General features: G+C 42.1%; 1 protein-coding gene across 5 annotated transcripts in view; it reads right to left on the bottom strand.

Annotated features, from left to right (window-relative positions):
• Nucleotides 1–12,672, bottom strand: part of LOC134207693 (signal transducer and transcription activator-like) — a 345,148-nt gene that overhangs the window by 215,541 nt on the left and 116,935 nt on the right. For 4 of the 5 annotated variants that reach the window (XM_062683491.1, XM_062683487.1, XM_062683493.1 and 1 more), the window contains exon 2: nt 5,051–5,091. The exons of the other annotated variant lie outside the window; for it this stretch is intronic. The gene's annotated coding sequence lies outside the window, so the exon portion shown is untranslated. The remainder of the gene's footprint in view (nt 1–5,050; nt 5,092–12,672) is intronic. 5 annotated transcript variants of the gene reach the window in all.

The following is a 12,672-nucleotide window of genomic DNA, read 5'->3' as shown; positions in this document are numbered from 1 at the left end:
TCAAGGTTCCAAGCGAATCTGTCAAGGTTCGCGAATCCTGTCAAGGGATTCCAAGCGAATCCTGTCAAGGTTCCAAGCGAATCCTGTCAAGGATTCCAGCAGAGGCGAATCCTGTCAAGGATTCCAAGCGAATCCTGTCAAGGATTTAGCAGATCCTGTCTTCCAGCGAATCCTGTCAAAGGTTCCAAGCAGAATCTGTCAAGGATTCCAAGCGAATCCTGTCAAGGATTCCAAGCGAATCCTGTCAAGGATTCCAAGCAGATCCTGTCAAGGATTCCAAGCGAATCCTGTCAAGGTTCCAAGCGAATCCTGCTTCAAGATCCATCAAGAGGCAAGAAGAATCCTAATCTGTCAAGGATTCCAAGAGAATCCTGACAAGGATTCCAAGAGAATCCTGTCAAGATTTCCAAGAGAATCCTGTCAAGATTTCCAAGAGAATCCTGTCAAGGATTCCAAGGGAATTCTGCCAAGGATTCCAAGGGAATCCTGTCAAGGATTCCAAGGGAATCCTGCCAAGGATTCCAAGGGAATCCTGCCAAGGATTCCAAGGGAATCCTGCCAAGGATTCCAAGGGAATCCTGCCAAGGATTCCAAGGGAATCCTGCCAAGGATTCCAAGGGAATCCTGCCAAGGATTCCAAGGGAATCCTGCCAAGGATTCCAAGAGAATCCTGCCAAGGATTCCAAGAGAATCCTGCCAAGGATTCCAAGAGAATCCTGCCAAGGATTCCAAGAGAATCCTGCCAAGGATTCCAAGAGAATCCTGCCAAGGATTCCAAGAGAATCCTGCCAAGGATTCCAAGAGAATCCTGCCAAGGATTCCAAGAGAATCCTGTCAAGGATTCCAAGAGAATCCTGTCAAGGATTCCAAGAGAATCCTGTCAAGGATTCCAAGAGAATCCTGTCAAGGATTCCAAGAGAATCCTGTCAAGGATTCCAAGAGAATCCTGTCAAGGATTCCAAGAGAATCCTGTCAAGGATTCCAAGAGAATCCTGTCAAGGATTCCAAGAGAATCCTGTCAAGGATTCCAAGAGAATCCTGACAAAAGGGATTCCAAAGGAATCGTGTCAAGGATTCCAAGAGAATCCTGTCAAGGATTCCAAGAGAATCCTGTCAAGGATTCCAAGAGAATCCTGTCAAGGATTCCAAGAGAATCCTGTCAAAGGATTCCAAGAGAATCCTGTCAAGGATTCCAAGAGAATCCTGTCAAGGTTTCCAAGAGAATCCTGTCAAGGATTCCAAGAGAATCCTGTCAAGGATTCCAAGAGAATCCTGTCAAGATTCCAAGAATCAAGGTTCAAGAGAATCCTGTCAAGGATTCCTAGAGAATCCTGTCAAGGATTTCAAGAGAATCCTGTCAAGGATTCCTAGAGAATCCTGTCAAGGATTCCAAGAGAATCCTGTCGAGGATTACAAAAGAATCCTGTCAAGGATTCTAAGAGAATCCTGTCAAGGATTTTAAGAGAATTCTTTAAAAGATTCCAAGAGAATCCTGTTAAGGATTCCAAGAGAATCCTGTCAAGGATTCCAAGAGAATCCTGTCAAGGATTCCAAGAGAATCCTGTCAAGGATTCCAAGAGAATCCTGTCAAGGATTCCAAGAGAATCCTGTCAAGGATTCCAAGAGAATCCTGTCAAGGATTCCAAGAGAATCCTATCAAGGATTCCAGGAGAATCCTGTCAAGGACTCCAAGAGAATCCTGCCAAGGATTCCAAGAGAATCCTGTCAAGGATTCCAAAAGAATCCTGTCAAGGATTCCAAGAGAATCCTGTCAAGGATGGTTGTAGGACAAAAGGCCGAAGGTCAAAAGGTCGAAGGACAAAGTGTCGAAAGGACAAAAGGTCGAAGGGTCAAGAGGTCGAAGAGACAAAATGTCGAAACACAAAATCTGAGTCACAAGATCGAAGGTCAAGGATTCCAAGAGAATCCTGTCAAGGATTCCAACAGAATCATGTCAAGGATTCCAACAGAATCATGTCAAGGATTCCAACAGAATCCTGTCAAGGATTCCAACAGAATCCTGTCAAGGATTCCAACAGAATCCTGTCAAGGATTCCAACAGAATCCTGTCAAGGATTCCAACAGAATCCTGTCAAGGATTCCAACAGAATCCTGTCAAGGATTCCAACAGAATCCTGTCAAGGATTCCAACAGAATCCTGTCAAGGATTCCAACAGAACTCTGTCAAGGATTCCAACAGAATCCTGTCAAGGATTCCAACAGAATCCTGTCAAGGATTCCAACAGAATCCTGTCAAGGATTCCAACAGAATCCTGTCAAGGATTCCAACAGAATCCTGTCAAGGATTCCAACAGAATCCTGTCAAGGATTCCAACAGAATCCTGTCAAGGATTCCAAGAGAATCCTGTCAAGGATTCCAACAGAATCCTGTCAAGGATTCCAACAGAATCCTGTCAAGGATTCCAACAGAATCCTGTCAAGGATTCCAAGAGAATCCTGTCAAGGATTCCAAGAGAATCCTGTCAAGGATCCCAAGAGAATCGTATCTAGGATTTTGAAAGAATCGTGTCTAGGACTTTGAGAGAATTCTGTCGAGGATTCCGAGAAAATGCTGTCGAGGATTCCGAGAGAATCCTTTCGATCATTCCGAGAGAATCGTGTCTAGGATTCAGAAAGAAACGTGTCTAGGCTTTGGAGAGAATCGTGTCTAGGAATTTGAGAGAATCCTGTCAAGGATCCTGAAAGAATCCTGTCGAGGATTCCGAGAGAATCCTGTCGAGATTTCCAAGACAATCCAGTTGAGGATTCCGAGAGAATCCTGTCGAGGATTCCGAGAGAATCCTGTCGAGGATTCCGAGAGAATCCTGTCGAGGATTCCGAGAGAATCCTGTGAAGGATTCTGAGAGATTCCTGTCAAGGATTCTGAGAGAATCCTGTTGAGGAGTCTGAGAGAATCCTGTCGAGCATTCTGATAGAATCTTGTCTAGCATTCTGAGAGAATTCTGTCGATGATTCTAAGAGAATCCAGTCGACGATTTTGAGTGCATCCAGTTAAGGATTTTTAGAGAATTTAATTTTCTTTCTCTCAGAATCCTTAGCTGGATTCTCACATGATCCTTAACATATATTACAATACTAACCTAAAAGAAACCAACTAAGGATTCCAAGAGAAACTTGTGAAGGATTCTGAGGGAACTCAGTTAAGGATTTTGAGAAAATCTTGTTAAGCATTTTGAGAGAATCCTATTAAGGATTCTAGAAGAATCTCGTTGAGAATATTTTGGGAGAATCCTGTTGAGGATTCTAAGAGAATCCTGTTAAAGATGTTAAAAATAACGAAATATTTCTTTCATCCTGTGAAAAATCGAAGGAAATCATGTGAGAGATAACAGAACAATTCTGTGAAGGATTCTCTAAGAATCCTTAACTGGTTTCTATTGAAATCCTTAACTGGATTCTTTCAGAATCTTTACAGGATTTTTGTGCAATCCCCCCCAAGTTTTGCCTTGAATATTTCATTGTATTCTCTTGAAGGAAGTATTTCGTTATACTTTCCTGGATTTTCTCCGAATCCTTATCTGGATTCTCTCAGAATCCTTAACAGGTTTCTCTCAGAATTCTTAACAGGATTCTCTCAGAGCCATTCACAAGATTCGAGCGGAACGAAGCCTGTAAAATATTATGAGAGAATTCCTCTAAGCATTCTAAGAAATTCCTGTAAAAGGTTCAGAGAAAATTCTGTGTAAGATTCCGAAAGAATTATGCGGACAAAACTGATTCTCTGCAGAGGATTTTGAGAGATACCTGTGGAGACTGCCTTGGTTTTGTATACCTTGGGTTTAATTTTATATTTATATTTGCACCATTGTTCCTCGCGAACTTATCAACGGTAGCCGCCGTTATCGAAATTGTAGAATAAAAGCGTTGCAACCGATTCAGACCCGGTTTCAGGCTTTTGAGTGTGAACTTGTTATGTGCTGAGTCATTGCGTTGGTGTTATCTGGCTTTATGATCCTTTTTGCCCAAAATTAATGCCATTACCATATACTGGATTGAATCGATTTCTTTTATTTATTTTCCTCAGCAGCACTCACAAAAAACTGCGCAATATATTCATGATTTTACACATGGACTTTTGCAATGGAGGTAGCAAAGTGGATTTCATATTTTCGACACATTCGACGCGTTCGATCATGGTATTGCTTCGCACAGCCGTTTCTTTAGGGACTCAAATTACTTTACTGGAAAAATGTGTTAAATTCCCAACGAAGCTGTAACAGTGACCAACCAATGTTTATAAACAATTCCGGAAGATGTATTGTATAATGTAACGGTTCTGCTATATTCGTTGGGATTTGTTTATTCCGCACCCAGACGCCAAAACCCCTTAACCTGCTACATGCTACAGACGGCTGGAACCAACATGCCCGTTTAACTTGAAAACTCCGAGGTCGCGAAAAGCATCAATCTGTCGTTTGTATATCTCGTTAAAAGTGCCAGAAAAACATCCATTATCATCTCCCTAATTGATGTATTGAACGGAATCTGCATGGAGTATAACATCGAAGCAAACAACGAGCCGTCCACCCCCTCGCGGCCTGACAGAGGCAAACTTCTCCGTCCGTCACGGGAAGTTTGTTTGACGGGACCAGTTCCTGCCCGTCCAAGTTCGAACGCCAAAGGAAGCAAACATCTCCTGTTCATTGCCATCCAGCAGCGCAGCGGTTCACAGCAGCTGCTCGCTTGATTGACATGCTCATTTCCTGCGGCCCACCAGCATCGTGTGCCTCCCTCCCTCCCCCCAACAATTCTTCGGGGTGGGGTGGAAGAAGTGCAGAATTACTGATGGCATGAGTACGGTACCGTACATATAGGCATGAAAACGGAATCGATCCGATGCGAATCGGTCGAGCTTTCCCACAGAGGGGGTGAAACTTTTCCACATCCAAAAGAACAAGACGAGTGAAATTGTGCGGCAGAGAGACAGAGAGTGAAATTTTGGTCCGGCTTTTCCTCGGTGGCCCATGTCATGTATTGTTGGCGTTAACTTTCCGTCTTTTGGGATCGAAAGAATAATCCGGTGTGTTACCTTGTAAGTGAGCAGCTACGAAAGTTGACTTTGAGCTGGATCTGAAAATAGCAAAAAAAATCTCATTAGAAGAAGCTTTCAATCGATGATTTCTGGGCGTACAGAAATAATATGAGATACGGTCCATACGTTATTTTTTTACAGGTTTACGAAAACTCCAAAAATATTAGCATAGGCTACATATTGATTCTGATCAACATTGTGAGTAGACCTTGTGGTTTTAAAAGCTCAAAACATTTCAAGTGGATTTTGAGGCTTATAATAAAAAAAATCGATCCCATTCAGCACATGGTAACTTCATTGATTTTAGGCAAAGAAAGGATCAAAAAGCTAGATAACACCAAAATAATTACATGGCATATCACGAGTTCACAGTCAATAGCCTGGAACCGGATCTGAATCGATTGCAATTTTTTAATCTTCTACCTTTTTTGATAACGTCTGCCACCGCTGATAAGTACGCGAGCAACAATGTTGCACAAATAATTTGCAAGCCCACGGCATACAAAACCAAGGCAGTCTGAACACGCGCTGAAACTTTCAGTTTCAATGTAAACAAATGATGTCACTATCATTGTCACGTGAGCTGAGTCAAGAGTATTACTTTACTTATATAACTTTTTTTTGACGTTGAACTACGTCTGTCTTGAAGATGAAGGTCTTGTCTTGTCACATGAAGGAATACAAATTATGATCAACAAATTGTCAAACTTCTTTGTCGCGTCTACTCTGAGTTCCTCCATAGGATGACCCACCAAACGCCGTTGATAGCCCAGCTTTCACGATGGGCTTTTCTGTAATGCGCCGGGGGGTTTAAACTGACTTAGCGGCGGGTGCTTAGTCTCTGTTTCAGTTTGCGTGGGTGATTGTTGCAGCGCTACACTTTCAGCCAGGGTTGTGCTGAATCATTCTCATACGATAATTATTGGAATTATCATTTGATAACTTCTCAGATGTGAAAAGTAGGCGAGTTGTCAAAGGCGATCACTTTTTAAATTTTGGAATCGATTGATAATAAACACAAAATTATCATTTCAGTGTAAACCTAACTAATACCAATTTAATGTCAACAATGAAGTTCAATCGGATGTTTGGCATTGTGTTTTGGTGTTATGTAGGAAAATAAGTTCAAAAGTAGCATTTACCAATGCTTCGAATCGAGATACAATTATCGAACGATTCTTACTCTCTAACGAGCTGATAATTTGGATATGTGATCGATTATTTTAAAACTTTAATTGTTTTCATCCTTTTCAAATGTTGGTATACATAATCAGGGTTCGTAATGCTCACTAAATCTCAGGAGCACAGGATAAACAACGAAAACAGGTTGAAAACTTGTACATTACATACAGCTACGTAGTTCAACGTCACCTTTGTGTACAACCCGATTGGGCTGCACCTTCGAGTTTTTTTCTTTTTGCCTTCCTCGTACAACAAAGTTGTACCAGAAGGCTATAATTTAACTCCAAAAGTCAAATTTTGATAGAAGGCTCAGAGACACATAGTGATTCACCTTGAAAAACTGAGCACATGCTGTCTGCCTGTGTGTGTGTGTATGTGTGTAGCCCATGAATATTTTTTTGTTAAACGCGTTTCATATAGAAGAACTTACCGATTCGAGTGCAACTGGTTTCATTCGACGGAGCCAATTTCCTAGTTAGACACTTTTTTTTTGTTTTTCAATAAATCAGGCAGTATGGAATATATTTTAATTTTTCAATCAACAAAAACATTGTTTACATTCACACTTTGAATCGTTAATCATTTTGGCCGTGGAGCAACCCATTACTCTCATAATTGAGTAATTTTTAAGCAGCATGCATCGAATCTTTCAATCGCCAAAATGTAGACAATTAGCATTTACAACATAAATTCGAATTCAACATATTGTAGATCCAGTTGAAAACCGAAATGAGCTCCCGCGACAATCGCATTTTCTCCCAACTGCATCGCGAGTAGTGCGCATCTATGCCATAGCTGTGCGCCATCATGTGCATCACTCGCGATGCAGTTGCGACATTCGGAAATGGAAGAAAATGAGATTATCGCAAGAGCTCAGTTCGGTTTTCAACTGGATCTACAATATTGAATCGAGAAAGGCATCATCACCACTGGGGGGGGGGGGGAAATTAAAATAATTAATCTTAAACAAAATATGATGAGGAATCCTGCAACGAAATTTTAAAGGAACATTACATGCAGTTTGATTTGTCGCCTATTTGTTAGCGTTCTCACGATTGGATTCAAAAAATGTTCAAAAATGAACTGAAAAGGAAAAAATGGCAAAGGATGATCATATTGATCAATTCAGTTTCATGGAGTATCGTCTAATATGCTAAAATAGTTTTATATTTACTGCAACAAAATTTAACTACCACGATAATAGGACGAAGTTGGCTGATGGTGCGATATTTCCCGGTGCTCAATCTTATATTATCAGATTTTTTTTAAATTCTAATGGACAGTGATACCATAACGCAACAATAGGCTACAGGCAGCGATTCGCTGGGGGTGGCTCGGACAAAAATTGGAAACTTCCTTTCAAGAAACTCGGAAGCCTCCTTTTACGAGGCTCGGAAGGCTTCATTCAAAAAGGCTTGGAATTCTATTTTCAAGAGGTTCAGAAGCCTCCTTTCCAGAGACTCAGAAGCCTCCATCCGAAAGGCTCGAAAGCTTCCATCCAAAAGGATCGGAAGCCACCCTTCAAGAGCCTCAGGAGCTTTCTTTCGAAAGGCTCAGAAGACACCTACCTTTCAAAAGGCTCGGAAGCCTCCTTCCAAGAGGCTCGGAAGCCTCCTTTCAAGAGGCTCGGAAGTCTCCTTTCAAGAGGCTCGGAAGCCTCCTTTCAAGAGGCTCGGAAGCCTCCTTTCAAGAGGCTCGGAAACTTCCTTTCAAGAAGGCTCAGAAGCCTCCTTTCAAGAGGCTCAGGAAGCCTCCTTTCAAGAGGCTCAGAAGCCTGCTTTCAAGAGGCTCAGAGCCTCCTTTCAAGAGGCTCAGAAACCTCCTTTCAAGAGGCTCAGAGCCTCCTTTCAAGAGGCTCAGAGCCTCCTTTCAAGAGGCTCAGAAGCCTCCCTTTCAAGAGAGCTCCAGAGCCTCCTTTCAAAGGCTCAGTAGCCTCCTTTCCAAGAGGCTTAGAAGCCTCCTTTCAAGAGGCTCCAGAAGTCTCCCTTTCAAGAGGCTCCAGAGCCTCCTTTCAAGAGGCTCGGAAGCCTCCTTTCAAGAGGCTCGGAAGCCTCCTTTCAAGAGGCTCGGAAGCCTCCTTTCAAGAGGCTCGGAAGCTCCCTATAAAGAGGCTCGGACGCCTCCTTTCAAGAGGCTCGGAAGCTTCCTTTCAAAAGGCTCGAAAGCCTCCTTTTAAGAAGCTCGGAAGCTTCCTTTTAAGAAGCTCGAAAGCCTCCTTTCAAGAAGCTCGGAAGCCTCATTTCAAAAGGCTCGAAAGCTTCCTTTCCAGGGGCTCGAAAGCCTCATTTCAAAACGCTCGAAAGTCTCTTCTCAAGAGACTCGAAAGCCTCTCCTCAAAAAGTTCGAAAGCCTCCATTCAAAAGGCTGGGAAGCCTCCTTTCAAGAGGTTCCAAAGTCTCCTTTTAAGAGGCTCGGGTGCCTCCTTTCAAAAAGCTTTGGAAACCTCCTTCTAAGGGGATTATAAGCCTTCTTTCAAGAGACTCGGAAGCCTCCTTTCAAAAGACTCGAAAGCCTCTTCTCGAAAGGTTCGGAAGCCTCCTTTCAAAAGGCTCGGACACCTTTTTTCAAGAGATTCGGAAGACTAATTTCAAGAGACTCGGGAGACTCCTTCCAAGATGCACGGAAGCCTCCTTTCAAAATACTCGGAAAATTCCTTCCAGGACGCTCGGAAGCCTCCTTTAAAGAGGCCCGAAAGACTGCATTCAAAGGGCCCGGAAGACTACTTTCAAGAGGCTCGGAAGCCTCCTTTCAAGAGGCCGGGAAGACTACTTTCCAGAGGCTCGGAAGCCTCCTTTTGAGAGGCTCGGAAGCCTCCTTTTAAAAAGCTCAGAAGCCTCATTTCAAAAGGCTCGGAAGCCTCAATTCAGAAAGCTCGGAAGTCTACTTTCAAAAGGCTTGGAAGACTTTTTTCAAGAGGCTCGAAAGCCTCCTTTCAAAAGACTCGAAAGTCTTCTTTCAAAAAGCTCTAAAGTCTCATTTCGAGGGGCTCGAAAGCCTCCTTTCGAGGGGCTCAAAAGCCTCCTTTAAAGAGGCTCAAAAGTCGCTTCTCAAGAGACTCGAAAGCCTCCTCTCAAAAGGTTCGGAAGCCGCCATTCAAGAGGCTCGAAAGCCTCATTGCAAAAGGCTCAGAAGCTTCCTTTTAAGAGGTTCAAAAGTATCCCTTTAAGCGGCTCGGGAGCCTTCTTCCAAAAAGCTCGGAAGTCTCCATCTGAAAGGCTCGGAAGCCTCCCTTCAAGAGCCTCAGAAGCCTCATTTCAAAAGGCTTGGAAACCTCCTTTCAAGAGACTCAGAAGACTCCTTTCAAGAGGCTCGGAAACCTCCTTTCAAGAGGCTTGAAACCTACTTTCAAGGACTAAAATAAATACTCCCCCTAAACAATTAGAAAATTCCCATAAGAAAATAGAAAATTGCCAATAAAGAAATCAGGGTATGAGCAATAAATAAATATAAAATTTCCACAAATAAAACAAAATTTCCTTAAACAATTAAAAATTTTCCACAAAACAAAAATAAATAAGTACTTTTAAAAGCAAAAATTGCAATTATAAAAGAAGAATTTTCCATAAAAAAAATTAAATGTTCCATGAAAAAAAAAATACAAAATTTCCATAAATAAATCAATATTAGCAATAAAAAATAACAAAATTTTCCACAAAATAAATATATTTTTTTCATAACAAAATAAAAATTTTCCACGAAATGATCAATAAAAAGCAATAAAAAAAATAACAAAATTTCCATAAAGAAATATAAAAAAGCAATCAAACTGTGCTTTTTTTCCATAGATGACCCCTTCTTTAAAAACGTTTAAAATTCGTTAACGTTAAAATTTTATAATTATTTATTGCTCATACCCTGATTTTTTTATTGGCAATTTCCTAATTGTTTAAGGAAAATTTCTAATTTTAAATGGAAATTGCTGCCACTTTCAAGAGGCTTGGAAGGCTTCTTTCCAGAGACACAAAAACCTCCTTTTAAGAGGTTCGGAAGCTTCCTTTCAGAACGCTCGGAAGCCTTCTTTCAAGAGGCTCGGAAGCCTCCTTCCAAGAGGCCCGGAAGATTCCTTTCAAAGGGCCCTGAAGATTACTTTCAAGAGGCTCGGAAGCCTCCTTTAAGAAATTCGAAATTAAGAAAGTTTCCCTTCAAGAGTCTCGTAAGTCTTCTTTCAAGAATCTTGGAAATCTCTATTCAAAAGGCTAGGAAGCCTTTCTGCAAGAAACTCAGAAGCCTCCTTTCACGAGGCTCGGAAGCCCATTCTCAAGATACCCAGAAGCCTCCTTCAATTAGGTTCGGAAGTCATCATTCCTGAGGCTCGGAAGCCGCCTTTCAAGAGGTTAGAAAGGCTCCTTTCAAGATACCCGGAAGCTTTCTTTCAAATGGCTCGGAAACCTCTTTTCAAGAGACTCGAAAGATTCGTTTCAAGAGGCTCGGAAACCTCCTTACAAGAGGCACGGAAGCCTTCTTTCAAGATAGTCGGAAGCTTCCTTCCAGGACACTTGGAAGCTTCCTTTCAAGAGGCCCGAAAGACTGCTTTCAAAAGACCCGGAAGACTACTTTTAAGAGACTCAGAAGCATCCTTCCAGGACGCTCGGAAGCCTCCTTCCAAGAGGCCCGAAAGACTGCTTTCGAAGGGCCCGGAAGACTACTTTCAAGAGGCGGAAGCCTCCTTGCAAGAGGCTCGGAAGTCTCATTTCAAGAGACTCGGAAGCCTCCTTCCGAGAAGCCCGGAAGATTCCTTTCAAAGGGCGCGGAAGACTACTTTCAAGAGACTCGGAAGCCTCCTTCCAAGAGGCTCGGAAGTCTTCTTCCAAGAAATTGGGAAGCCACCTTCAAGAGGATAGAAAACCTCCTTCCAAGAGGCGCGTAAATCTTTTTTAAAGAATCTCGAATCCTCTTTTCAAGAAGCTCAGAAATCTCTTTTTGAAAAGCTCGAAAACCTCATTTCAAGAGGCTTGTGTGTTTTTTCTACTTGAAGTTAAATGCATTTCACAAATTCATTTGGATTAAATCCAACTTGTTCTTGGTTGACCTTTCGATTTTTTGTCCTTTCCGACCTTTGTCCCTTTCAACCTTTTGTCCTTTTCGACCTTTCGTCCCTTCCGGCCTTTTATGCCTTTCGATCTATTGTCCTTTCGACCATTTGTCATTCGACCTCTTGTCATAGATTCGAACGAACTGGAATGTTCGCCCGATATCTTCACACAGTTTTGCACACCATCCACCGTTACTTTGGTCAGTCTGGTAAGCTTCCCAGGGTAGCTGTTCTCGCCTATAATTTTCCATAGCTCTACGCGGTCTATACTGTCGAATGCTGCCTTGAAATCGATGAACAGATGGTGCATTGGGATCTGGTATTCACGCCATTTTTTGAAGGATTTACCGTACAGTAAAGATCTTGTCCCTTGTCGAGCGGCCGTCAACGAAGCCGGCTTGATAACTTCCCACGAACTCATTCACTATTGGTGACAGGCGACGGAAGATGAACTGGGATATCACTTTGTAGGCGGCATTAAGGATGATGATCGCTCGAAAGTTGTCCTTTTTGTAAATAAGGCATATGATCCCTTCCTTCCACTTTTGGCTATCACTTTATGCAGGCAAGGGATCAGTTTTTCCGGGCCCTTCTTGATGAGCGCAATTCTGATACCATTCTTACCAGCTGCTTTATTTGTATTTAGATATTGTATGGCATCCTTAAACTCCCTCAAGGTGGGGGCTGGTTGGCGTCCATCGTCCGCTGAATTCTATCTTCGACTTTGTCTTGCAGATCAGCAGCATCGGTTGACGTATTACATTGGGTAATAAGGTTTTGGACTCGTGTTGTTCTAAATCTGGCAACGATTATCCTGTCATTCTTTGGTTCCCACTTCATAAGCGCACAGAATCAAGATAATTGACCAGAGATTGGCGAGTTCTCTGCCTGGAATTGAACATAATTGCCCATATTCAGACAAAACCAGAGTCGTTATCAAGAGAATATCGATCAAGGGTGTTTTGTTTTAGAATTTCACAAGCTGCCACGAAGTGCTATTAGCTTTTTTCCCGGAGATTTCCATGGTCTCAGAACCATTCTGAAGCGTATACCGATAGGTGGCATGATGCTTTCCATCATCACAACCGAAAAGAGCTCTGGTTTCTGGAATTCTGGTTTCAATACCATTTTCATTATTCTTTAGACATGGCCGGAAAGTTCTTCAAATGAAAATGGTGCCATTGGTAATACGTTTGCCGTTTGGACGTACAAATGGCTTTACGGACACCGCCGAAACAGTCAGTTGGATACTTTTGAATTCTGCGTAAATAAACTCGATGTAAGGATAAGTGTTCATGTAGGCTCTGCTCGAACGTCAAACCTTTTTACACTTCATAATGTAATTATTCAAAAATTGCACAGATCTACTTGTTCAAATAATTATATCAAAATAGCATAGAAAAAA

This window comes from Armigeres subalbatus, chromosome 1 (assembly GCF_024139115.2).
Source record: "Armigeres subalbatus isolate Guangzhou_Male chromosome 1, GZ_Asu_2, whole genome shotgun sequence".
Lineage (NCBI taxonomy): Eukaryota > Metazoa > Arthropoda > Insecta > Diptera > Culicidae > Armigeres > Armigeres subalbatus.
This window is presented reverse-complemented; position numbering and strand designations above follow the sequence as displayed.